This window comes from Choristoneura fumiferana, chromosome 2, assembly GCF_025370935.1.
Source record: "Choristoneura fumiferana chromosome 2, NRCan_CFum_1, whole genome shotgun sequence".
Classification (NCBI taxonomy): domain Eukaryota; kingdom Metazoa; phylum Arthropoda; class Insecta; order Lepidoptera; family Tortricidae; genus Choristoneura; species Choristoneura fumiferana.
This window is the reverse complement of record NC_133473.1, coordinates 18,302,838-18,328,336: the sequence shown is the minus strand read 5'-3', so window position 1 is coordinate 18,328,336 and position 25,499 is coordinate 18,302,838. Positions and strand designations below refer to the sequence as shown.

The 25,499-nt window shown below is 34.9% G+C and overlaps 1 protein-coding gene across 1 annotated transcript in view; it reads right to left on the bottom strand.

Annotated features, from left to right (window-relative positions):
- The window catches only part of LOC141445310 (protein turtle-like), a 232,403-nt gene extending 207,330 nt beyond the window's left edge, over positions 1-25,073 (bottom strand). Inside the window, exon 1 of the mRNA XM_074111105.1 lies at positions 24,798-25,073. The gene's annotated coding sequence lies outside the window, so the exon portion shown is untranslated. The remainder of the gene's footprint in view (positions 1-24,797) is intronic.
- Positions 25,074-25,499: the final 426 nt, after the last annotated feature.

The window sequence follows — 25,499 nt, the reverse complement described above, 5'->3', positions numbered from 1 at the left end:
CACACATTTGTTGCATAAATGTGTAGTTATCATAAAGGTCGCGGCTGAGCAGAATAATTGTATTCAGTTAAATTGTCTTTGTGTTTTCCCTTTCATTCATGTGATTAACTTTCTTTTACAACTTATATTTCGAGCAACACTTTGTCAACATTTTTATTCTCCATCCCCTCAGGTCAGTTTTACTACAAGTTACTTTGATGTCGTCGTAAATCCAAGTTTTAAGTCCACCGACTCGTGGAGCTCGAAGCGAAATTCACTTATTAAATTTATAATTTATTTCGACAAAAGCTATGCTAATAAGAAATGATAATAACAATCCCAAACCGCGTGATACGTGCGAGTGCGGCGGACGCAGTCTTTCATTATTCAAACCTGACAAAAAGTACATTAAAGCCCTATCTCTACGAAACGGCAACTTTAATAGACCCCTACAACACATAAGTAGCTCCTGTCGAACCGCCGAAATATACCCCTAGGAAAAGTAACATAAAGTTGAAATACAGACAGTATGCTCACATTTTTCTTATCAAATTAATGTCGAGAAATAATGGGGCATTTCTGTACGGAAGCCAGTTTCGGCGCGAACTGCACGTAAACTCTTTACGATACGGTTGCTTTTTATGCGCAGATTAAAACTAAGTATATCATTTTCGTAGAGGGCTATAGTTTCGAGTACAGAGTAGTTAAGATTTCGCGATAACGGTTTTAATATGAGCCGGAAACGCGGGTTTGGCCTCTAGCGGGCCACTGAGGGATATAGTGCAATTTTTTCTATTTTGTAATGAAAGCTGTTTTGTAGTCGTATTAAGAGTAATTATACCGCTACGTGCTTTGCAATCGGCTAACCGATATGGGAGTTTATTAAGAAGTCGAGAAACGAAGGTATAATCATCATCATCATCGTGTCAGCCGAAAGACGTCCACTGCTGGACATAGGCCTCTCCCAAGGCTCTCCACTCAGACTGTGCTTTCCGCATCGACAGTGATCCCGCGATCTTAAGCAGGTCGTCGCTCCATCTTGTTGTTGGCCTACGGACAGCTCGTCTCCGGTCCGCGGACGCCATTCGAGAACCTTCTGACCCCATCGGCCATCAGTCCTGCGAGCAATGTGCCCCGCCCACTGCCACTTCAGTTTCGCAATTCTTCGAGCTATGTCGGTAACCTTAGTTCTACTGCGGATATCATCATTTCTGATTCTAAAGTATTATACAAATACAATGCAATACAATAATAATAACATACAATATTAATAGAAACATCTTTTATTTTCAATCTTTATGAGTATGAGTTTTGATCAATGAATGAACATATCAGTTTCTACAGACCTTAATTATAAAAATATGTAAAAACCACGGGACGTAAATGAACAAAAACACAAACCAAGAGAGACACGACATGTCTTCCTAGCTATCGGAGACTACATAGAGCTACCGGAGAAAAATCTTAAATAATATGATTTAAAATTATGCATGTCGAAATAATCAAATCACTACAGCTGTTCTCGAGTAATCCGGGAATACATAGTTATTTCTGAGTAAAGTTTATTTATTTCACAAAAAAATCTCAGCTTACGTCTTGTAAAATTATAAAGTGAATGACGGGAAAAACAAAAGTGAATATATTTATGAATAAGAGCGTTTATACCTGCTGAGCTGGCAACGTTGCATTTTTGTTGGTTTTTCTCGATTATTCCATAAAAATGTAATGAAACGGTCAAATGTTTACTAACGGTTTTTAAAGAAAAAAAAGTCTATCACGAATAATTATTGGAATAGACACATTAACAAAAGAATTATAGTATTAAAAAAAGTTCTATCAGACCACATTTTTAATTTAAAATATTTTTTAATGGAATAACCGAGAAAAACAAACAAAATGCAACGTTGCCAGCTCAGCAGGTATAAACGCTCATAATGTTTAACTTTTCTTTAAGCGGCAAGATATTATGCGTGTCATAGAGGTCTGATACAGTCAGAGGGCTGTTACAGCTTAATAAATGAATCTTCGAGACCGAAGGGGCTTAATAAAATGTTTTAACATATTTCATCTCACCACCTACGCTTAGCTTAGCCTAATATTTCTTCTTAATAAGCAAAGTTAAGGCTGTATTTGTCAGCAGTGTACTGAACTATGTTGTTATTTTAATTGGGATTAATATAAAGAAAGAAAGAAAGAGTAGTGACACATTACACAGGTTAGAGAAAATACATATGTAGTGTTGCCGTTATAAAAGGTCCCGGCTCAGCATATCGGCTATATATTATAATACAGTATCAACAAGTTAGTTGTAAACACATTTCTAATTGTAACTTTTCGGTAGAAGTTTTTAATGACTTACAAGCCTAATAGGGCAAGAAAGTTATAAACGAAGGTATTGAAAGCTCACACATGGATTCAAGATTCCGTACCATTATTTTAAAGTTTTCTATATTTTCCGTCCATCTATGTTATAAAAACGCCTTTAAGACTAAAGGGAAAGGAGAAGGTATTTGTCAATTGCATTTTTCGGAGGAGGTAAAAAACAATAAATGTCTAAATATACAGCGTGTATTTTTCTATAACCGCAACATTGCGTAATTAGTAAAAGTATACGTAAATATGGTTTTATAATTTTTTATTAAAAATTTCGACTTTTTTTCTTTATAAGTAACATAAATTAGCGGAAAATTTACATTATATTCAAAGTACCAGCAAAACTTGGTTTGAATTGATTATATTTTACAGTGGTAAGAAATTATTTGTAACATTCCACGTTTACCCTATTGTTGAAGACGGTTGTAAACTCATAATATGTCAATACTCATTATTACGCATACTCCCAAGAATAAAAAGTCTTCAAACGCCGAACCCAACCAAATTACAGGCTGTCTTAACGAATTACCTCAATATAACGTTATTATCGACCACAAAGAACCTGAGTTCCACTCGTTAGAGAACAAAAAACGAATCATTTCGCCACATAAATAACACGTACACCGTATTATTTGGTTGAGTGTACAAATGTAATTTACGAATGAAAAATCGACAAAAGGGAGTGGCTGCCAGCGTGTAGCGGGGTAAGACCCGCCACATATGCTTTGCCATTTTTTAAACAACATCACGTGCTAAGTGAAGACCTTTATATTTTGCACTAGCTTTTGCCCGCGGCTCCGCCCGCGTGGTATTCGGATATCGCGCTGTTCCTCGGGAACTGTGCATTTTTCCGGGATAAAAAGTAGCCTATGTCATCTCGGGGGCCATATTGGAATCCCTAATATCTTTTGTCCTAATTGTATGTTCCCTAATACTTTGGTCATAATGATCTGTCATAAAATATACTTTTTTGGTAGCAGTTCGTTTTTGTTGGGGACGCAGTTCTAACCTAACCTTCTTTTCTGGTAGCAGTTTGCTTCTGTTGGGGACGCAGTTCTAACCTAACCTAACTACTTTTATGGTAGCAGTTCGTTTCGCTGGGACGCAGTTCGGGTGCCATTCGTGAGCCGTAAATCAAATGTCCTAATGTAATGTTTGTCCTAATCATCATTTGCCATATTGGTTTTTTTTCTGAACCGTAAATATTTCAGAAATTTCGAAGTGGTCATTCATTCAAAACTGTATAGGTTAGGATAGGTTTTTTTATAAAAACTCTGGAAAATTACGGTTCAGAGAAAAAGCGTTATGCAAGTGATGATTAAGACGAACATTACATTAGGACATAAGATGTATGTGTTATAATATTAGTACAGAACAAATAGGTATTTTGGCATTAGGTCATGTTATATTATGGCTAAAGTAATTAGTATTTTGAGCATTAGGTAATGTAATATTATGGCTTATGACTCTTAGGACATAAGAAACATTATGGCTTATAATCTTTATGAGCAATGACGATATGTCAAGAGCGTTTAGGACAAAATTGGTATGGCACTTGACTTTAGGACATACGACGGTATGGATCGGACCGAGCCCTCTCGGCCCATAAACTATGTCTATTCCAAAAATCACGTCGATCCGTCGCTCCGTTACGGCGTGAAAGACGGACTAACACGCAAACACACAAACATACAAACACACTTTCGCATTTATAATATTAGTATGGATATGGATTTCCCAGTAAAGGCAAGATAAAAAAAGACAACCTGTGAATTTCATGCACACTTACACTGACCAAAATATTTTAGAGAACCATTGATGCCAAGGACGTGTAATTGGGAATATCAACTAAACACTCAACACACATTATGGAACATTATTTCAGAAGATTCCTTATTTCGAGCGTATGTATGTTATAAGTTATATATAACTTGTAATGTTTATAAGTAAGATGTAATATTGGTCGAATACTTATAAGTCTAGTTTAGACTAGCAAGAATGCAAGTTGAAATACATTACAGTTTTCGATTGATATCACCCAACTCGTTCGCTTTACAGCCTCGCAATGTAATGCAAATTGTACGCCTATTCTTGCAACCGAAATTGGACTTTACATAATAATTGATGAAAACAACAAGTAATTAAATACATCCATTAATTTGCCAATATAATACATTATTTTGTAAATTAAGATATAAGACGAATATATAAACTATATTAAATTTGTTTTAAGTAATAGATATCTTATAATTAATGATTAAGTAGGACTCTATCAATTTGCTGTGGTAGAATTGACTTGAAATTTGATTTAATTTGATTGATTTACAATGCTATAAAGTCAGGAAAAAGTTTTACAAAAATTACACAAACTTATTTTAACATTTGACATTACGTAACTAACATTTCTAGAAACCCGTAGCAAATTCGAGCTTAACCCAACATTACAAATTACTAAACAGAACCGTGACATAAAATCGCCATAACATACATTATTCTTGCACTTTAAACAAAATAACAAAAGCCGTTAACGAAGTTCAGTAATACTATATATTTTACAGCTGTATATATTGACTGTGACAAGTTATTGTTTCCCACGGGACTCCTAGTTCACGACCTCTTTTTGTTACGCGTTAGTTTGAATAAACATTGTTAGAGCCCTGTTGTAGGTATTTTTATTTTAATGTACGGTCCATTTGAATTCGTACAATACAACCTTTTCTAAATTAATGTCTTTGTAAGTTGTCTTGAAGAATCAAAGATATTTTGGGATTAATTATTGTGCCAAAATCATAAACATCTAGAACTTTAATTGCGTTTGCTGTTATTAACATTAGGTATATTGATAGTAATATAATATTTTATTTTTTTTATTTAAAAATTGAACCATTTTTTAATACAATTTATTTTGGACAACATAATAAATGGGGTTTAAAGGACGTAAAGGACATTTGGGCGTAAAGGCACTACTCTATGGCATCTTATACAGCTTTTTTTCTCTATCGATCTGTATAATAAACGAAAGGAAATTCGTTCAAAAATCTCCTTTACGACCTGTGTTGTTTTAGTCCCTCAACACAATTATTTTCAAAATTTGAGATATAAAGAACAAAAAAAATAACTTTGTATAATCATCAAAGCAGTAAGTATTAAGTACTTATATTAAAAAACTACAAGAAACTATAAGCTCTTCGTCAATAGAAGACTTTTATGTAACATTAGAAACAACAAAACTATTTTTTTTTCCAGTTTTTTGCTTCTCCTGAAAAGTTGTGTTTTACGCCCTTTGAGCCCCAAGGTATCGAATGGCTCATGCAATAAATGGTTCACTAGTAACTGTAGATGCATAAATATAGTTCATCACTTTTGTATTTCTGCGATGAAGCACACTTGCGATGCACTACGCGGTTTAATAATTTTGTAATCTAGTCACTCTACTAGTGACCCCAAGATTATGGTGCTTTACAGATTAACATGCATATAACTGTTGATATCAATAAAAAAAAGATTAAAAACTATTTAGGTGGCAAAACAGCGTGACCCCGTTGCGTCACCGTTTCTTACGTCGCATTCAGTGACATGTCCTCGAGCTGCTAAAATACAGCGTCTTTCGAAGGTATTTCGGCTAGAAGGCGGTTTTTTGTTATTTGTATGACTTTTCTCAAACAAAAACCTAGTCATGATTTCGTTTTCTGCCTTTCCTGGGAAGTTTGCTCGGTAAATGCTTTGTTGCCGAAAATATTGTATGAACGCTACATCATTTCTGCAGAAAATTATTTAAATGATTGGCTTTATATTATATAATATTCATTGCTTTTTTAGTTCATTAAACGTTCCAATTTACGGAATTTTTAGCGTGTTCTTAAAAACATAAAACAAAGTACTTGGCTGAATAGAAAATAAAAACTGTTGCGTCAGTTTACTTTTTAAATTCTAGTGCAGGCGACCGCCATGCGAAATCGCATAAAGTGCTACGGCGCTACGACGCTCTACGAGCTGCTACGGAAAAGTTGTAACACAAAGTAGAACCGACACAATCTTGGCAAAATATAATAAGTTGACGTTTGTAGACCTCGTGTTATTATTAAGGTCAAAGTAAGAATTAAGTCTGTTCATGTTATTTACGTTTATTTTATTTGCGGTGTACATAAACATTAACAAGAATAAAATTTTGAAATCATTTCAAGGTTAAAAATTGTATCATTTTCTTTATCTATAGGTACACGTATGAAATAGTAATGTACTCTTAAGTAGCGTTACTGACTAGCTGATAGGAAACACACTTCTTGAATCACTATAACACTTGAAATTGGGCATACGTATTCGTTGAGGATCATGTTGGTGCACCAAGGACTATTCTATCTTTTTGATAGATTTTCATATGGGCAACTATACTTGAAAGGTGTTAGTAATTAAGTAAATGTAAACAAAACAACGTCAATTTGTGTCTTAAATACATATTAAAAGTCCCCCATTAAACTATCTAAACATTTACATTTCTGTATTGAAATACATTATTAATCTAGTTTGTATTGCAATGATACGAGTAGATAAGTCAAATGTTTAAAATCTTTGAATGTGCCAAATCTGGCAGCTGACATTTGTTTACATCAACTTGATTACCTAAACCTTTCAAGTATAGTTAGCGTGTTGTTATTTATCAAACAATAACAGTTTTCCAATAAACTAAATAAATAATTCAAGAACAGCTGACTTTTCGTTAGTATGAAATGTAAATAATTAATTTCTTCTCACATACGTACAACATGTAAACACAAAAAAACTAAATAGAAACTTATTTCAATGAACTAAAATAATTTCTTTGCTCACCCGTGACCTTGAACACCTTACCTTACCTTAAAGTCAGGTAAGGTGTTTAAGGTCGCGGGTGAGCAACGAAGTTCTTTTAGTTCATTGATATGGACCTCCGCAAAGTAACACCTGATTCAATAAATTATTTGAAACTTATTTCCTTTTTTTAAATCATTTCTTATAAATAAGTGAACTAAACGCCTACCTATTGCTGCCTATGCTTACCTTAGAAAATCTGTGTTTTCTGTACTGCTTACTGTGTTGGTGTTCAATAAAGAGTTATTGCATTGTATTGTCAAGATAAGACTGTAAGAAGATTGTAAGATCATTAAAAACATACAAAAGTAGTAAAGAAGGCAGACCAACCCAACATTTTAATATGCAACCTCCCAGCCTCGCAGATTAAACTCGTTTTATTACAGCTAGTTTCATTAATAACGGATCAGCCGTTTTGCTTGCAGTGCAAAAAGATGATTGTGCTGCCCGGCACATGAAAGTGTAATACTGTAAGCTCTTTATTTTTTCATCTGCACAGTTAACAACTCGAATTCCATGCGTCTAAAAATGGGGGTTGGAAAAGTTTTGGATTAAAATTTGGACTGGAGAATAAGGCGGTGGTGATCTCTTACCATAGCCACCTACTCGTTTGCCATCCAGTCGAATAAAACAAAAAAGCTAAATGTTAAGTAAACAATTAGAGTGATTGGGGTAATTACGTCTTTCGTGTTTTGGCATCATGACTGCGATTTATTCGTTTTTTTTTTATTTTCTTAAGTCAAGGTCGTGGCCTAGTACCTACCGACACAATATTGCTGTCTGTCAGTGTAGTGGATTACAATCAAAGTCAAAGTCACAATATCTTTATTCAATTTAGGCTATAATAAGCACTTATGAATGTCAAAAAAAATCTACCACCGGTTCGGATAAATCTCTGTTGAGAAGAATCCGGCAAGAAACTCAACGAGGTATAATTTTCCATACTAATAATAGGGAATATTCAGATGTCTTTATTGTTTAAAAACATTGGAACATAGAACGTCCTCCTTTTTTGAAGTCGGTAAAAAAAGCGAGCTGTGTATGTTTTTGTTCGACGAAGATATACTTTAAATTGTCAATTAGACAGAGAAATCGGTCATGTCATAACACGACGACCATAAAGTTCTCTGCCCACTACACCGTATTATACCAGGACCGTAATAGGAACGGAATGTAACGCGACACGGACTACAACATATCAACGGCGTCATATCTGTCGGCGGCCGATCGTAAAATCCGCCAGATCACGAAATTCCTAGCCATATCGTAAAATGGCGCCATTACATGAATTAGCTAAAGGACATCCGCCATATCGTTTGAAACTCACTGTTTAACGATTTGCCTAGTGACGTTTAGGCAGATCATGAAATTCCTAGGCATATCATGAAACGCCGCCATATCGGTTCTGGCACTTCGCCGGCCGCTGCCGCGGCAAGCTCGCTTCGCTCGCTCGGCTCGTGCGTAGTGGTCACAATTCATACTAACCACTCCTCGCTTCGCTCGTCGTACCTAAATTTTTCTTTTTTTCAGCATAAATAAATAAATAAAGCTAGGAATATCGACGAATGCGTTGCTCTAATCGATCTGCCGTATTGTTTCTCAGGCACGTCGTGATATGCCTGGCCAACTTTTAGTCATATCATGAAATGGCGCCATTTCATGATGTGCCTCGGAACTTCGTGATCTGCGGGATTTTGCGATCGGCCGCCGACATCTATATGAAACGTAACGGCACCGTTTTTGACGCTCCGTGCATGGCACGTGACGGCGACGGCTTAATCAACCGAAAACGTGCTAGTTGGTATAATCTCACATCTCTCTCACATCTCCATGTTAAATTATTATTTTTAGAAAGAGACTAGCTCCCCGCCCGGCTCCGCACGGGTACAATATTCAAAATAATCCTCCTTTGGACAGTCGGGTAAAAAGGTCTGCGTGCCGGTAGCCCGTAGTTTGCGCGGGCATAATTTTCAAAAAACTGGCCAAGTGCGAGACGGTTTCGCACTCTACACAAAATTATCATTAGCCATTAGTATGGGAGGTCCCCTTATATGTATATTTATATTTTTATTTTAAAATTGAATATACAACAATGAACTATATTATTATTTAAACGTACACATTAAATTAAATAAATAAAATAATAATAAGAAGAAGACTAAATACTATACAACTAAAATATTCTGTGAATATTTCAAGCGTCTACCTGTTGCGGTTATTAATATCGAGCAAAAAACGGCGAAAAACTCACGTTTGTTGTAGCTCCCTACTTAAATATTTATTTAATTCTGTTTTTAATATTTGTTGTTATAGCGATAAGATAATCACGGTTCATAAGATCCACCGGGTGACAGACAGACGGACAGTGAAGTCTCAGTAATAAGGTCCCGTTTTTACCCTTTGGGTACGGAACCCTAAAAAGGTCTCTAATCACAAAAACTACATCCAAACTCGCGAAGCGACGCAAATGTATTTTTTTGGTTAGATTGATATTTTTAAATTCGTAATATCTTTTCAATGGAACGTCCGATTTGAATAATTCAAAAAGTAATCTACAGGTATTAAAACAGTCTTGAAAATGAAATGATTTATTTAAATAAGGATTAATACGAAGGTATGAATAAAATGGTCTGACTTCAGTCGGCATTTCTATCAACTTTTAAAATGCTATTATTTCCAAACCTTTTTTTTCTCATAATATTTAACCGCCATTCACCACATTTACAAGATATTGCCTTCATTTCAACAGATAAGCTTATCTCATTGTTTTTTTTAATAAAAAATAATATTGGCCTTCCACCCTTATTGTTTCACTTAAGCGCTTTTTTTATCTAACACGCAAAATCTGACCCTTAAAAATATTCACCAGGTCGAGTTGTGTTTAAAACGTAAAATTTACATTAATTTGCATTTTTTATGAATCCTATTTTTTACTCGGAATTATAGGGCCAAGGTGAGCCGGGATGGAGAAACTTAAAAGTTTCTTTATTAGTAGATACTATTAAAAATCGTCATCATCATCATCCCAGCCTATACGTCCCACTGCAGGGCACAGGTCTCGTCTCAGAGTGAGAGGGCTTGGCTCGTAGTTCCCACGCGGGCCCAGTGCTGATTGGGAACTTCACCACCATAGAATTACTTCGCAGGTTTGTGCAGGTTTCCTCACGACGGTTTCCTTCACCGTATTAGCTCGTGGTAATTTTGAATTATAATTTCGTACATGAATTTCGAAAAATTCAGAGGTGCGTGCCGGGATTTTAACCCACGATTCTCTGCTTGGGAGGCCATAGCTCAAACCAGTGGGCCACTACCAGGCTTCTACTATAAAAGCCATAAATTATGTCTTTACGAGTAATTGAGAGTTAAGATCTACAACATTTCTAATACTTATTTCTAACAATAAAAAAGAGTTATTTACTCATATACTACATCAATGTTTTATTTTGCGTTATACGACTATAAACTAGCAATTATGTTAAGAGCTCACCAATACATTGCAAAACTATTGCATTGAACCTATAAGATATACTCATGCCAGTAATTTCTTCTTACTACGCCAAACTTGTTACATACTTTCAATTTTATTTTGCGTTATTAATTAAAGCAGACGTTACTTTACTACACAGTCTATAATTATGTAAACTAGTTAAAACCATGCTGCTCGGCGATCGAACGTGCAAGATAGAGCTATGTCATACGTGCTTTGATTAATTTTAATTAAGTACAGTGTAATACGATTGAAATCTTAGGTCTGTGTAGTTTACTAGTCTTCACCCATGGCTTTGCTCACGTGAACCATTTCGCCTATTACTAATGTTTTGACAAAAAAATAATATTTATTTGTACGCACAACCACCTAGGATCAACACATAACTCATTCCATTTTATTCTTACATTTGATTTTTTTTTGACATTTTAATTGGGTTTTTTCCATGTTGTCATGACTAATTTCTTCTTAAATCCCGAGATTTCACTAAATTTCCATGGTAATTAACTATACTATTAATATGTTTGCTTCAGACACACACACACACGTATACAAATACGCACACACACACGCGCAAATACACACGCACGCCCACATTCACTGAAACGACTAAAGCATTTTGCATTAAATCGCCAGTGAGCTATGGCTAGAAATCTGCAATAAAGTTAGAATTGCATCGGAAATAGCCAAATCAGTTTTGATTGGCTGTCTGGACGCACCGTCTGTTATAATTATGCATCTAAATATGCAAGCGGTTTGCATCGTGCGACGTGCGTTCCACACGGAAAAACCTTTGCTGTAGTCATCATTCTTCCGAACAAAAATAATTGTACTATTTGGGGAAAGCGGTTTTAAGTGTTCAGTGGCGTCTTAGGAACAATTTTTAATATTATTCAAAGCGACTTAACTGAGAGTGTTATTTTATTTGCTAGCTACGATTAATGAAAATCTATAATCGTTATAGATCGTCATATAGAATCTACTAGGCAGCATTTATTTTTAATGGCTATGCAAGCTAATGGAAGATCGGCATAATCGAGCGCACAGCAAACAAGAAAATACAATTAAATGATGCTAAAACTGTTCACCAATATGCAAAATTAATATTTCTGTATCAAAAACAAACACAGACTTATTTCCTATCAGATCGCTCACGTGAGGAAACATTGCAATTTCAACACCAAAATATTCAGTCGATGAAATTTTTTTTACATAGGTACGAGTATATTTCAATTAAGTGTCCATTTCTACACATAATAGTGCCTTAAATAACTTCTAATGTGTTCTTTTGTCCGTTATAACTACGGCGTGAATGTAAACTGCTGTTACCGATTATTCAGGCATGATGCAGCCCTTTTTTTAACCATGCCGTTTTTTCCGCTGTTCAACCCGTGTGGAATAAGTGTTTCCTTCGATTTAACTCGATTTAAGACAAATATGAAGTACTTTGATGATTACGGCATTAGAAAAAAAAAGTATTTGTGACAAAAAGGACATGCTATTTTAGTAAACATTTTGCTGGTTGGGCAACCAGCAAAAAGTACATGCGTCTACATATTTTATACAAAATTTCAAGTCAATCCAACCTGGAACTGAGTTAACTGACCAATAATTGGATAAAGTTTACTCGTAAGTGAATAAAACCATTTACAGTAGTAACACGGGGTTACTTTAAAATGCAGGGCTACTTTGCAGAACAGTTTTTACGCCATATCCTTATTTTTTTAGACCATCTGTGGCAGTGAAATACCTATCTTCATAAATTACCTAACTTTTACTTCATTTGTTCAATCGAACTATGAATATTTGCGTTTTTATAAACATTTTAAATCTATCAAAGTAGCCCCAAAATTTCTTAAAGTAACCCTAGCTCGGGACGCGTCAGTTTTCTTCTTATTCCTGAAGATTCAAATGAGAATGAAGAAGATCGATCTTTTTTTCGAGTTCCGAACGACATTTTAGCTGACTAATTTAAGTGTACACCCTTTATATGATAAGCTTTGACTACACGAAGTATGACAGTCATAATTTATGTGTATATACAATTTGAACCTATTAAGTACTATATCACAAAACAATGTGGTTATTTATCTACTTGTCCATGTTGTCAAACGTTGTGATATGTTAACGTGGGATACCAATCGAAAGCAATCGGTTAGTGTTATAAATGGAGGCAGCATCGATTTTTCCAAGGCTGTAATTTAGTTTAGGAGCGACTTTATTGGTTGAGTGTTACCAAACGAAAATAATATTATGTACCTTAGTAGGTACGGCTTAGTAGCCGTTTTGAATATTATAATTAAGAATAATATTTAAGTGTTTTTCAATGTTATACTTTAAATAATGCACATTTATGCTCAACTAGCTGTTGCCTGCGACTCCGTCCGCGTAGAATTCATTCCCCATTTTATTCTATCCGCGGGAACTATGCAATTTTCCGCGATAAAAACTATCTTTGTCTTTTGCGGGACTTGAAGCGTGGAAACATATCTGAAACTGTAGCTCATCTACATCCACTGACAGCGGATGAAAAGCTAGTAGAACTACTTGGACGTCTTCCGTCTGATTATTTTATAGCTCATGTCAAGGCGACCACCGATTTTGCTCCTCAAGCGACATGAATCGACGTCGATCGCTTTACGAATATCTCAACTAGCACCATAACGCATCACTCCCATCCATCACCGCTTGACATAGCAAATATTCAAGTCAAAAGCCAACTCGGTCATTAACAATTTAACAGTCAAAGGGAAACTCCACCGTGCGTGTGGAGCGGACACGCACCGTGTGTGGTGGGGCGAGGCCCAAGGGCAAATAGACATACAACTCTAACCATATAACTAATATATGGAAAAAGCTCACAGTATTTCTAACATTTTAAAAGGTAACGTATCAAATGAATATGTTTATACGATAAACTTTAATTAAATAAATATATGGGGAATATGTGTTTGTAATGAAATAGTAAACACACTCTTAACACCATACAATATATTTATTTACACACAAACAGAAAAGATAAAACACAATAGACTAAAAAGGATTTTGTATAGAACAAATATGTCAGTAAGATGACAGTTGGTAAAAAGCAAAAAAAGCGATCGTCTATATCCGCACATGCGTATAATGAATAATCAACAACGTATACGAAAATACAGTCGCCACAAATATAAATAACACGGGACACTTGACACCAAATTGACTTAGTCCCAAAGTTAGAAAAGCTTGTTATTATGGCAACGGATAAACATATGTACTTAAATAGATAGATACATTACTTTAATACATATTAAACACACACTCGAGAACAAACATTCGTATTTTTCAAACAAAATATCTGCCCTTGCCGGGGATCGAACCCGTGACCTCAAGTTTCGTAGTCAGGATCTCTAACCACTGGGTTATCCGGTTGTCCAGCTCTGATCCGCACAAACGTCTAGCCATTGGTTGGTGCCCAAAAAGCCCGGTAACTATCTCTCCTCGTAGTAACGCTTTTCAACGAGGTAACGCTGTCAAGCCTTTTCGATGCGTTGCGTTCATTAAAATTTAGTTTAGTTTTTTTATACATAAACATGTTTTACAGGAAGTAAACGAGCATGGAAAGGAGGAGGTGCGTTGCCAGCACCTTAAGACACTGATAGGCTTTTTAAAAATCCTGATTTTATCGCTTCAGAAATACTATCTCAGCAAGCTAGTCCCTTATTTATGTCACGAGGGGAAAATTGCTTAGCTTAAAATAGACGGGACTGCCAACCATCAAAGTGGTGAGGATGTAATGATTGAAGGCTACGCGAAATACGGTGGTGAAAGCTGAGTGCAGGTTACAATTCATTTCAACAATCAAATTTGGTATTTCTTGATTGTTATGTTATTTTTTTACTAAAGTAACGTGTTTAATTATCAAGCATGACTTGAAAACGTGCAGTTGAGTAGTTATTTTACTTTTTTTTTAAACCATAATAGTTAACATTATAAGCAATTTTTTACGTAGGTACAATATAATTACAGAAAGTAGATTAGGCTATCTTGAACTACAATCACCTGTAATTACGAGTACATTTTTTACCAAACAAAAAAATGTTACCAACTTAATAGGTTCTGTTAAATATATTCTAGGTACATTAAAATGCCAGAACTAAGTGATGAAACAACTTTTTTATATTCCCTATTTAGGGTACCATGCATCCGAGCGAAAAAACTGAATCCTTACAGAATCACTCTGTTGTCTATACTGTTCTTCTGTCACAGCCAATTTGTTTCAATTATACTGGACTGATTAAGTTGAAATTTTGGCAAAAAACATTTTGCTCAATATACATCTTACTTAAATATGCGTTACGTTAATATTTTACCTAAATAATTAAATTTTAAATTTGGGAATGAATCTGAAAATGGATAGGGTTTGTGATACTTATGTGAAATAAAAAGTCTCGTTCTAAGGGTCTCAATCTTTATTATAATTTCTGAATGTAAAGTTCTAAAGTTATTGAATAAAGTTAGCCTACTTTGAACGTTGATGGACAGTTGTATATTGCTGCTACTAACTCAAACAAATAATTAGAACGTAAGAGTAAAGATGACTTCTATAATATTTTAAACGGCACCAAGTCAAATGGATGCTCACAAAAGGCCAGATTTAAGCTAAAAATCACTTGCTTTCTTATATACCTACATGTCCCAAGATTTACTGTTTATGAGATGTGACTACTTTTTTAAACCCCCGACGCAAAAAGAGGAGTGTTATAAGTTTGATCGCTATGTGTGTCTGTCTGTGGCACTGTAGCTCTTAAATGGGTGGAGCAATTGGAAAACGGTTTTTTTTATCAGGTTTTCTAGCGATGGTTCTTAGATATGTTTCATCAAAATCGGTTCAATCGTTTTTGAGATATTGAACTTTGAAGTGACAAAGTTGGGGGTTTTCAAGTTTTTGTTGGTAAACGAAAAAGGGGTAATTTTATTCACATAACAAGAATACAAGAATTGAAGAAAAAATAACCATATAAAACTTAACTATTATAAACTAATAACTTATAACTTTTGTTGGTTAGTACTTTAAGAACAATTTAAACAAGATCTTTCACTAGTTTTAAGAGCAAATTTGACCAAATTATATATTTTTTTTAAATTGAACGGTGTAAAAAACACTGCATCGCTTTATGTCGAGTTGTATTGTTGTCTTCGCTAGAGGCACAGTTTTATGTCCTTGACTGTACACTACTTGTACGGCTACGCTGCAATTTAATACAAAACCCTTGTGCCACTGATAAATTACCTATACACGACAAACTGCCCGTGTCTGAATACCAAATACAATATGCCTCTAATTCCCGAATACACAAACAAATACCTTCACGCATACAAATAGATATTTGTCCTGCCAACCCTTTGGCTACATATGTATACCTACAACACGGTGTATGTATTTCCACCTAGAACATTAAAACGAATGGAGTTGCCATGCTCACTAACATTTAAACAAAAAATCTATCTAGTTTGAATGGGTTACAGGCAAAGCTCGCATACTAAATGACAATACAAGACGCAACAAAATCATAAGCTAATTTAAAAATTACGCACATACATACATAGCTGGGACATACAACAAGACACGGAATTAACCAGTAGATTGCCAGTGATATACACTTAATTTGTTCGAAAATAAAAACAACTTCGGAAATTGCTGCAATCTGATTGGCTGGATTGGTCCAGGTCGAACAGGTTAATAGATCAACCGGATAATAATAATGATCTCGTTGTTTTAAGAGTTTTTGCAGTCTTATAGAATGCAATAGATTGGGTTGAAATAACTCAATAACAATATTGTTTCAGAAATAAATCACTTCTTGAGAAATTACTTTGCAAAACGGTACGTTATTGCAAGTAAAATACCGACAGACAATAGAGAATTAGTAGCTCCGGTTCCTAAGTACACGTGCTAGTACTCCACATAGCTCATTATGTCTAATAATATTAGACGGCGTGGTCATTGTGACAGCCGTTGTTAGAAACGATGAATTGACGTATGGAGATGTTTAAATATTTATTGTGCTTGACCATTAGCAATATTACGATACGAGTCTGATGGAAAGGGATAGATGGATTCCAACTGGAATGTTACTGCTAACTGCCCTTACATATCCATTGCATTCATTGTAATAAAAAAATGCACGCTAGCTACGATTGAAATGTATGGGTAGTCAGCATTAATTTATTGAATCATCCATACCAATGAACTGTAAACAATTAAGTACTTTGCTTTGCTCAATTGCTTTGCAGGTGAGCGAAGAAATTGCTTATGGTTCATTAGTAAGCAGTTGCAGTAAGAGTGCACTCTACCTGTAACGGCCCTAACAGAACCAAAGCATTGACAGGCGCGGCTCACTCTGCGATTTTGTTCTCCGCTACAAGTATTTAGATGTCCGGGGCCGCCTAGAATTGGCTATTCAGTGGTTACGCTCGCGCTTATTTATTTACTTCGCAATTTTATTAGTACAGTATTTTTTATTACTACAATAAGTTTTTTGTTAGTATAATAAGTGTATACGTGTGTTAGTGTAATAAGTGTAAGCATAACGCATTTGTCGCATTATTTTATGACGCATTAACCTGTTGAAGAATAAAGCAATAAGATTTTGCATTACACTGCAGCAACGCACGCTAAAACGTGGTATACCTAGTAGGTATATATATACCAAATATATCAAATATAATATCAAATGTAAAGGCTTGAAAAATGGAATCTTCACACGAAATAAAATCAAATCCAATGTGGCTTCCATCACAAAAGCAACGCTAAGCAATATGTCATCGTCTGTACCTTAGGTCATACGTAATAAATTTAATTTAATTTCATTGTTAATTGTGCACCTATACTCAAACGACATCAGATCTGATGATAATGACATTTCTAACCTTCACTAGTGTATTCCGGGCGTAGCAACCCTAGCACTACACGTGCCGCGTGAGAGTAAACACGAGTTATGCGATAGACAGAGAAGCATAAAGTAGACACGATTCTTATGCCTAAACGTCACTTTTGTACGGCAGAAAAGCTTCTGTTCTTTTACTATTACTTATTCTGTGGTATCGATAAAACAAAAGACACGTTTAACAACATCATTTGAATGACTTGTTCTCGATTAGTCCCCGAATTTGTGAGTTCCGTTGTTAATTAACGTAATGTTCATTTCCACGAATGACGAGTTATAATACGCGTTCTCTGATGACTGTGTGCTCAAATGTTGAAAAATAGTTAAATATCATGCGACAATTGACCTAGACCCAAACTATACAAAGCTTGTACTATAGGTACAGTCGAGGAACTTAAATCACGTACCAGGGTTGAACCTTTTCATAACCAACTTTGCTATGATTTTTTTAGCAGATATATGGAATGTCAACATGGCACAAAGGTTCCACCCTGATACGTGATTCAGTTTCCTTGACTGTACCAGGCTACAGATAAACGGATTTTCAAAAATAATTTTAAGTAGGTACGTACGTACGGTATTTAAAATAAGTTTTTGTTAAAAATTACATTTTTAATACAAGCTTTTTTGCTGACTGTACTTTTTGTTGACTGTACTTGCATTGTCATCCAAGCTACATTTCCGTACCAAATTTCAAGACGATACCATTAACCGTTGAGAAGTTCCGTTCTGCGGAGACGACCCTGGCTGGTCTACGAGGATTTTACTACCAGGTTATTGTATTGTCACAAGATTTACATAAGTATGCCAAATTTCAATTTATTCGGTTTACTGGAAAAAGGTCAAATATAGCTTCCAAGATTTGACCCAAACAAACAAATAAATAAATAAACAGGGCAAGTTAAAGAAAAGCTTGTAAAAATATGTACACTCACAATAAAACCTGTGTTCGAGTACACGGTTCCTGGTCGAATGACAATTTATTTCCAATTTACAGGCCTTATAAGAAAACTCTTGCAAGCGCGATGTAGGATTCGTTCGAGACCGATACAGCGACATCTATCGGGCTTTTATTCAAACAAACATACCTATGTAAGTACATTACAATAAAACCAAACAAGGCGAACTGTACACCTGCTTATTTCCCTCAATAAACTAGCATATCAATCGACACACGATAACATGAAGTTTTAATTGCTGTCAAAATTACTCATTATTTTTGTTACCACGCCAGAATATACTGAGGCTATAGTCTATTAAAATAAAACGTGTTTCATGTTTACGTCAGGTGCAATTCTATGCAGTTAACTGTAATTAAAATCGCTAATTTACACGGGCGAGCTGCAATGGATTCTTAAATCATGAACAAAAATTATTATTTCCCATTCTTCAACTCATACAGTGCATGCAATATTATTATGACTTTGAAATGTATTGTGAAAACGAGTAGCCACATCATTACCCTAACATGTTAAAAGCTGTGTAATCAGTTTAAAAAGTATTTATTACAAATACTTTTAACAATATTTTTTTCAGCGTTTTTTATAAATAAGAAAAAAATCACCCCCACTTTACGTCTATGGGAGGTACTCTAAAAAAATGTTTTTTTTTTATACATTTTTATATTGTACCATTTTGTCGGCATAATTTACATATATATTCGTGCAAAATTACAGCTTTCTAGCATTGATAGTCTCTGAGCAAAGCCGCGGACGGACGGACAGACAGACAGACAGACATAAAGACATGGCGAAACTAAAAGGGTTCCGTTTTTGCCATTTTGGCTCCAGAACCCTAAAAAGAGCATTTTCGCAGTAAATTTTTTTAAAGACTGAAAGCTTAGTTATTACGGCTTATTATTGAGTTAGTAAAGGCTATTGCGTATTTGTCTACTGCATTATCGATTCTTTTGTTCTGATAATTTGCGATCAATTATGCTTAATAATAAAACAAGCTAGTCATATGATAGTTCTAACGTACTGTTATTTTATTATATTATAAACGCGGGTTTAACCCCCGACGCAAAAAGAGGAGTATTATAAATTGGACCGCTATGTGTGTCTGTCTGTGACATCGTAGCTCTTAAACGGGCGAATTTTTATTTCAAAGCAGGTTTTCTAGCATTGGTTCTTAGACATGTTTTATCAAAATCGGTTCAGTCATTTTTGAGATATTGAACTTTGAAGTAACAATGTAGGGGGTTTTCCAACTTGGTTAGGTTAGGTTAGGAAATAGAAATGGCTGTATGTAAAAAAAAATATTAGATAAACAGGGTATATTTCTTGTGTTTGACATTTACTACTCTACCTTCTAGTAACATTGGGTGACAAGTCGACGTTCCAAATAAGAAAAAATAGGTGCATCGTACCTAAGGTTATAATTGTCTAAGGAGATAATTGTCTAAAAATCGTAAATACGAGTTAATATCGCAGTAGACGGCTTCGTTAATAGAAGGGTATATACAGGATGGCACATTTAAATCGGTCAGTGTGGGAAAGTCTGAAACTATAAGACATACGAAGATCTGTTCTTACGAACCATGTCATCGATTTTAGTAACAAGAAAAACTGAATTCATACATAAAAAAAAACTTTTATTCAGTTCGAGAATCGAACCCGGTCGTTTTGAAAAATAAAACGTACATTATTTCTATTGGGTTATCGGTAGTGTAGGTCATAAGCAATAAATGTTACTATGAAACATGGTATCTAAAAGAAACGAAATGCATTGTATTTCATATTATTTAATAATGTGTTTTATTTTTCAAAACGTTTTGTTTCGATTCCCAAGCTGAATACAAGTTTTTTTAAAATAAATGAATGCAGTTTTTCTTGTTACTAAAATCGATGACATGGTTCCTAAGAACAGATCTTCGTATGTCTTATACTTTCAGACTTTCCCATACTGACCGATCTAAATGAGGCAGCCTATATAGTCTTAAAATCTAAAAATGAGTTAATTTATGACGTCACTTTTGTTCGCACACTCAATCAACTATCTATTTTATTTGTTTTAAAGCAATAAAAAATCTAGTTTTACAGTCAATCGAAAATTAATCTGGTTTTTAGGGCTAAAATAAAGCGTTTTTTTACTGGAGTCGTGTCTTCGAATTATTTTTTAATGATGCCAACCCCCTATTTACAATTTGTGCTTTACAAAGAACATGCGGCGGCTATTTCTATTTCTAGTTTCAATTTGTTCTTTATAAAGTACGCTAGGACTCACGACGATAAATAACGTTGGTTTATTCGAAAAAAGTGGAATCCCGTTGCTTTCACAAAAATAAAGATACTAATTGAGGCCCCCAACTTTTTCCAGAAATCTTGCTCATAAACACTGAAACTTCTAGTTGAAAGAGACGTTTATAAATTACAAAATATTCCTCTCACCCCACTTACGAAACTTCGCGCAAAGGTCAGGAATTTGCATAAAATCTTTAACTACTATTATTGTGTTAGGCCCCGGCAGTATTACCGGGGCCTCGGGAGCTTTGACGATGTTAAGGGACTTACACTACACCGTGCTAGCTTTTGCGCTTCTACAACGTCGAGTAAATTCGAGTAATTATGACTCGACTGAGAGTAGTTTTGGTGGAGCTTTAAGTTTTTATTCGTTTAAATTGTGAAAGTTATTCCATGAATAGTTTCAGTTTTACACCAGGGGAGTTTTTTTTTGCGAACCTGACTTGGTTTGAAATCGTATGTGTATGTGCGTGAAAACGAAATTTTGAATGAAATTTAATGAACTGTGTGTAGCAACGTTATTATAACACCGAAAGCTGTTTGCGCTTAGGGAAAAGTAGAGCTGAAACGTAACTAAGGAAAAATAGCACAAGGTTATTAACATCACCGTGCAAGATTAGATACCTACCTACCTATTTATCGGACATATATTTCAGTTATACGAAAACCGGGACGTTTATTGCGTTTGAAGAATTCTTCCTCTCTGTGATTCCTCAAAATTCTCAGTAGTATTCGAAACTATCGTATTCGAAATTCATAAGCAAAATTATATTTAAAATATACATTTTTACGGTGAAGTAGCATCGCGAGGAAACTTGCAATATAATTCAATTGAGTGTGAAGTTACAAATCCACAATGGACCGAGTGGAAACAACAGCCCAAGCCCTCTCAATACTGAGAAAATACCTGTGCTCATTATTTATCGTTAATAATACGTCACGTTCGCGTTTGATTAATAAAATAATAAATAAATACTCGTAGCATGGGACAATTGACACCAATTGACCTAATAAAATAATTCAATAATCAAATGAATCCAGTCGCAAGTAAGACTATAATAACTTTAAACGGACCCCACGACACTACCGCCACCTATCGATATTTAGCTTGTCCAAAAAATTTTCGTGTGAAAAACTATCTACAGTCTGGCAAAAAAGAGTAGAAATTAAAAAGTGGCAACACTGTAGTGTCATCCCTTTCAAACCCTGTCAAACCAAAAAGGGAGGACACTACATTGTTGCCACTTTTTAATTTCTACTCTTTTTTGCCAGACTATAACCAACTGAATCGTGACCCACTGTGGAACCTTATCGTAGAAAAAGTCAGTGACATCGCATTGCTTGACAAGGGCATTCATTGTAATGCTTACTGTGAGAACCGTGCTGTATTTTGAACTGTTGACTTGTGACGACCGTAGCCTAGTTTTTCGAGAACTTGATTGGGGAAGATTATTATGTATGTACGTATGCATAAAAGATACAAATAAGTATTTGAAAATAGATGAAACCAACAATGTCCTAATAATGCGTTTCACTTATTACGGTTACGCCTGCTACCTAGATTTTTGGAGTGCAATGTTATGTGACAGTTTAGTTTAGTTTAGTTTATTTATTCATTCAATACATCATTACATTATAATTGACATAAATGTCAGTTATAAGAATTTGTATTGAAATCGTCAAAGGTAATAAGATTAGTCATAATTATGAAAAATAAAATTCTAAGCATGTCATGTGAATGGAACCAATTAAAATTAGACTGGTTCTCCTCAAGGGATCGTCAGACTGAAAACACATTGAAATTTATATAAAGAATAATGGCGAAAATGCCATGCAGTAAAAATGCTATGACTAGAACATTATGCCTCGATTCTTAATTATGAAAATTTAGAAAAGCAAAAGACCTAAAGACAGGAAACATTTCTGATTTCTGATTTCAGGTTCTTTTTGGTGCTCAGTGGTATGCGACTTTGTATAATAAAAGTCCTTATTCAAAGAAAGTTTTTGTGAAGTAATTGAACTCAAAATTTCAACCGGCACCGCTATGCTTGGTTATAAAAAGTAATTTTGGCACATTATGGGGTGTTAGAAACTCAGAAAAAAAAGGTTTACAAGTTTCATCATTCTTTTCAAATGTAACTTATTGAGTTTTCGTCGATGAGAGTACAAAAAGGGAAATAAAATCCCATAGCGTTTAACGAAAATCAAGTAGAGTTAGACACTTAAATCAACACCACGAAACCCTGCTGTAGTATATTTCTCGAACACAGTGTGAACAGTGAACGATTAAAATAATTAGATAATAATTGTCTTGTCTGAAAATCATATTTAATTCCATATTGTATTTTTTTTTTGCTTCATGTCCCGCATGTTCGTCTTGATTCGTATCCAGTAGGGCTACTACGAAACACGAAACTCGAAGTTCGTGTCGTGCAGTCTCTTTCACACTTACAATATTTAATACGAGAGCAAGAGGGATCGCACGACACGAACTTCGAATTTCGAGTTTCGTAGTAGCCCAGCAGTGGTCGGATTTAATAAAAATTTGAACACATGACTGGTTAGGATTTGGTTGGATGATAATAAAAGTCATCATCATCATTATCAGCCTATCTATCAATACAGTACAATTAACAAAAAGTACAGGCAGAAAAAAGGCTGTACTCATTTGTTTTTTTTTTAACAAAAAACTATTTGAGTGACAAAATAGTCGGCAATGGGATAGGAGACGTTTTTTAATGTATCGTTTCATAAAAAACCGGGCAAGTGCGAGTCGGACTCGCGCACCGAGGGTTCCGTACACATTTTTTTTTTATTTGAGTTGATTGAATGAAAGGTAAATTGCGGTTTACGATTTATGACCTATACAAAAAAAACTACTTACTAGATCTGGTTCAAACTAATTTTCGGTGGAAATTTGCATGGTAATGTACATCATATTATATTTTTTTTAGTTTTATCATTCTCTTATTTTAGAAGTTACAGGGGGGGACACACATTTTACCACTTTGGAAGTGTCTCTCGCGCAAACTATTCAGTTTAGAAAAAAAATATATTAGAAACCTCAATATGATTTTTGAAGACCTATCCATAGACACGTATGGGTTTGATGGATTTTTGAGTTTCAGTTCTAAGTTTTTTTCTATTTTTGTGTGAAAATCTTAATGCGGTTCACAGAATACATCTACTTACCAAGTTTCAACAGTCTGTCTGTCTGTCCGTCCGTATGTCACAGCCACTTTTTTCCGAAACTATAAGAACTACTTACAAAGTGGCTGTGACATACGTACGGACAGACAGACCGACAAACATGATGAATCCATGAGGGTTCCGTTTTTTGCCATTTAGCTACGGAAACCTAAAAATGGCAACGAATTCTGAAGCTGTCATGAATACTAAAAAATAATGAACAAGGCCATTAAAAAACTACAAATCATTATATCGGCACGTCATTAGTGCTCTATAACACACGCAAGCATTCATTTATAACATTCGTGCCAACTAATCCCTTTTGCGTACGAAATACATTGCACAAATATTCTTGCAAACCAGGTCACTCTACGGTACGGTACGCAGATACGGAATATACTTTTTTTTAAAAGAGCCCGACTTTTAATCCGGTTCGGATTCGTTTGTTGATTCGATTCAAACTGTGTTCCATTTTCAAATGAATTTTAAGTAAATAAAAAATTCTAACATTTCTTTCAGATCGTATGGAATCGAAACGTAGCGGAAGCTATAAAAATGTTTAAATTAAAAAAGCTATTAATAGCCGTCAATATATCATTTTTACGACGGCTTAAACATAGGCACGTCACTAAGATAATGGATCCATTTGCGACGACCATTTGTTAGCTTTTAAAGAAATTATACTGTTTAAAGGCCGTAAAAGTTTTACGGCGCGGCGCTACCATTAATAACCTAACTGCAAGATAAACTCACCTGCAGTTCAAAAATCCATGTCACACTTCACTACCAAACACTGAATACGTACATATTAAACTTCATAAGTACATTCAAAAGTTAAACTTTGAAACTTATCCTAAACTTAGCACACACTTAGTTGGAACATCAAGAGTTCGTTTATACTAGCTTAAAAATTAAATGTATACAGTATGTTCTGATAAAAGTAATCATTCTCGATACGTTGACAGGCGATACTCGCGCGAGAATTTCGACTGGAACCAGTTCGAGCCGGTCGAGATAAGTCGGGACTGGTCGGCGAGCGGCCAATTACTGAGGAAAGCACGCAAGCCCGCCTCAAAGGTGACAGTGCGCATGCTCCCGCACGATTGACACTCGTCGAGCTTATGTGAAACACTATAGCTGAATTCAGAAGTTTAATGTTGTTTGTAAGCCATAATAAGAAATTTTGTCATTGAACTGATAATTGCTAGGTACATATTTGTATTTTTTAAATACGTTTTGTTTTGGGAAAAAAATGTTTTGTATTGGCTAACGGAATGATAGTACAGGGTTTATAATTAACGGTAAAAAAAATACATCGTGTTTTTATTTCCGCCACTTCATTGTAGTGTAAAAGAAAATTATATAGAACAATATGCCACACTCAGTTGAAATAAAAAGATGGTGGCTTTATTTCGTTTAAGACAAATTCGAAGTATCAAGAAAGGAAAACCGATA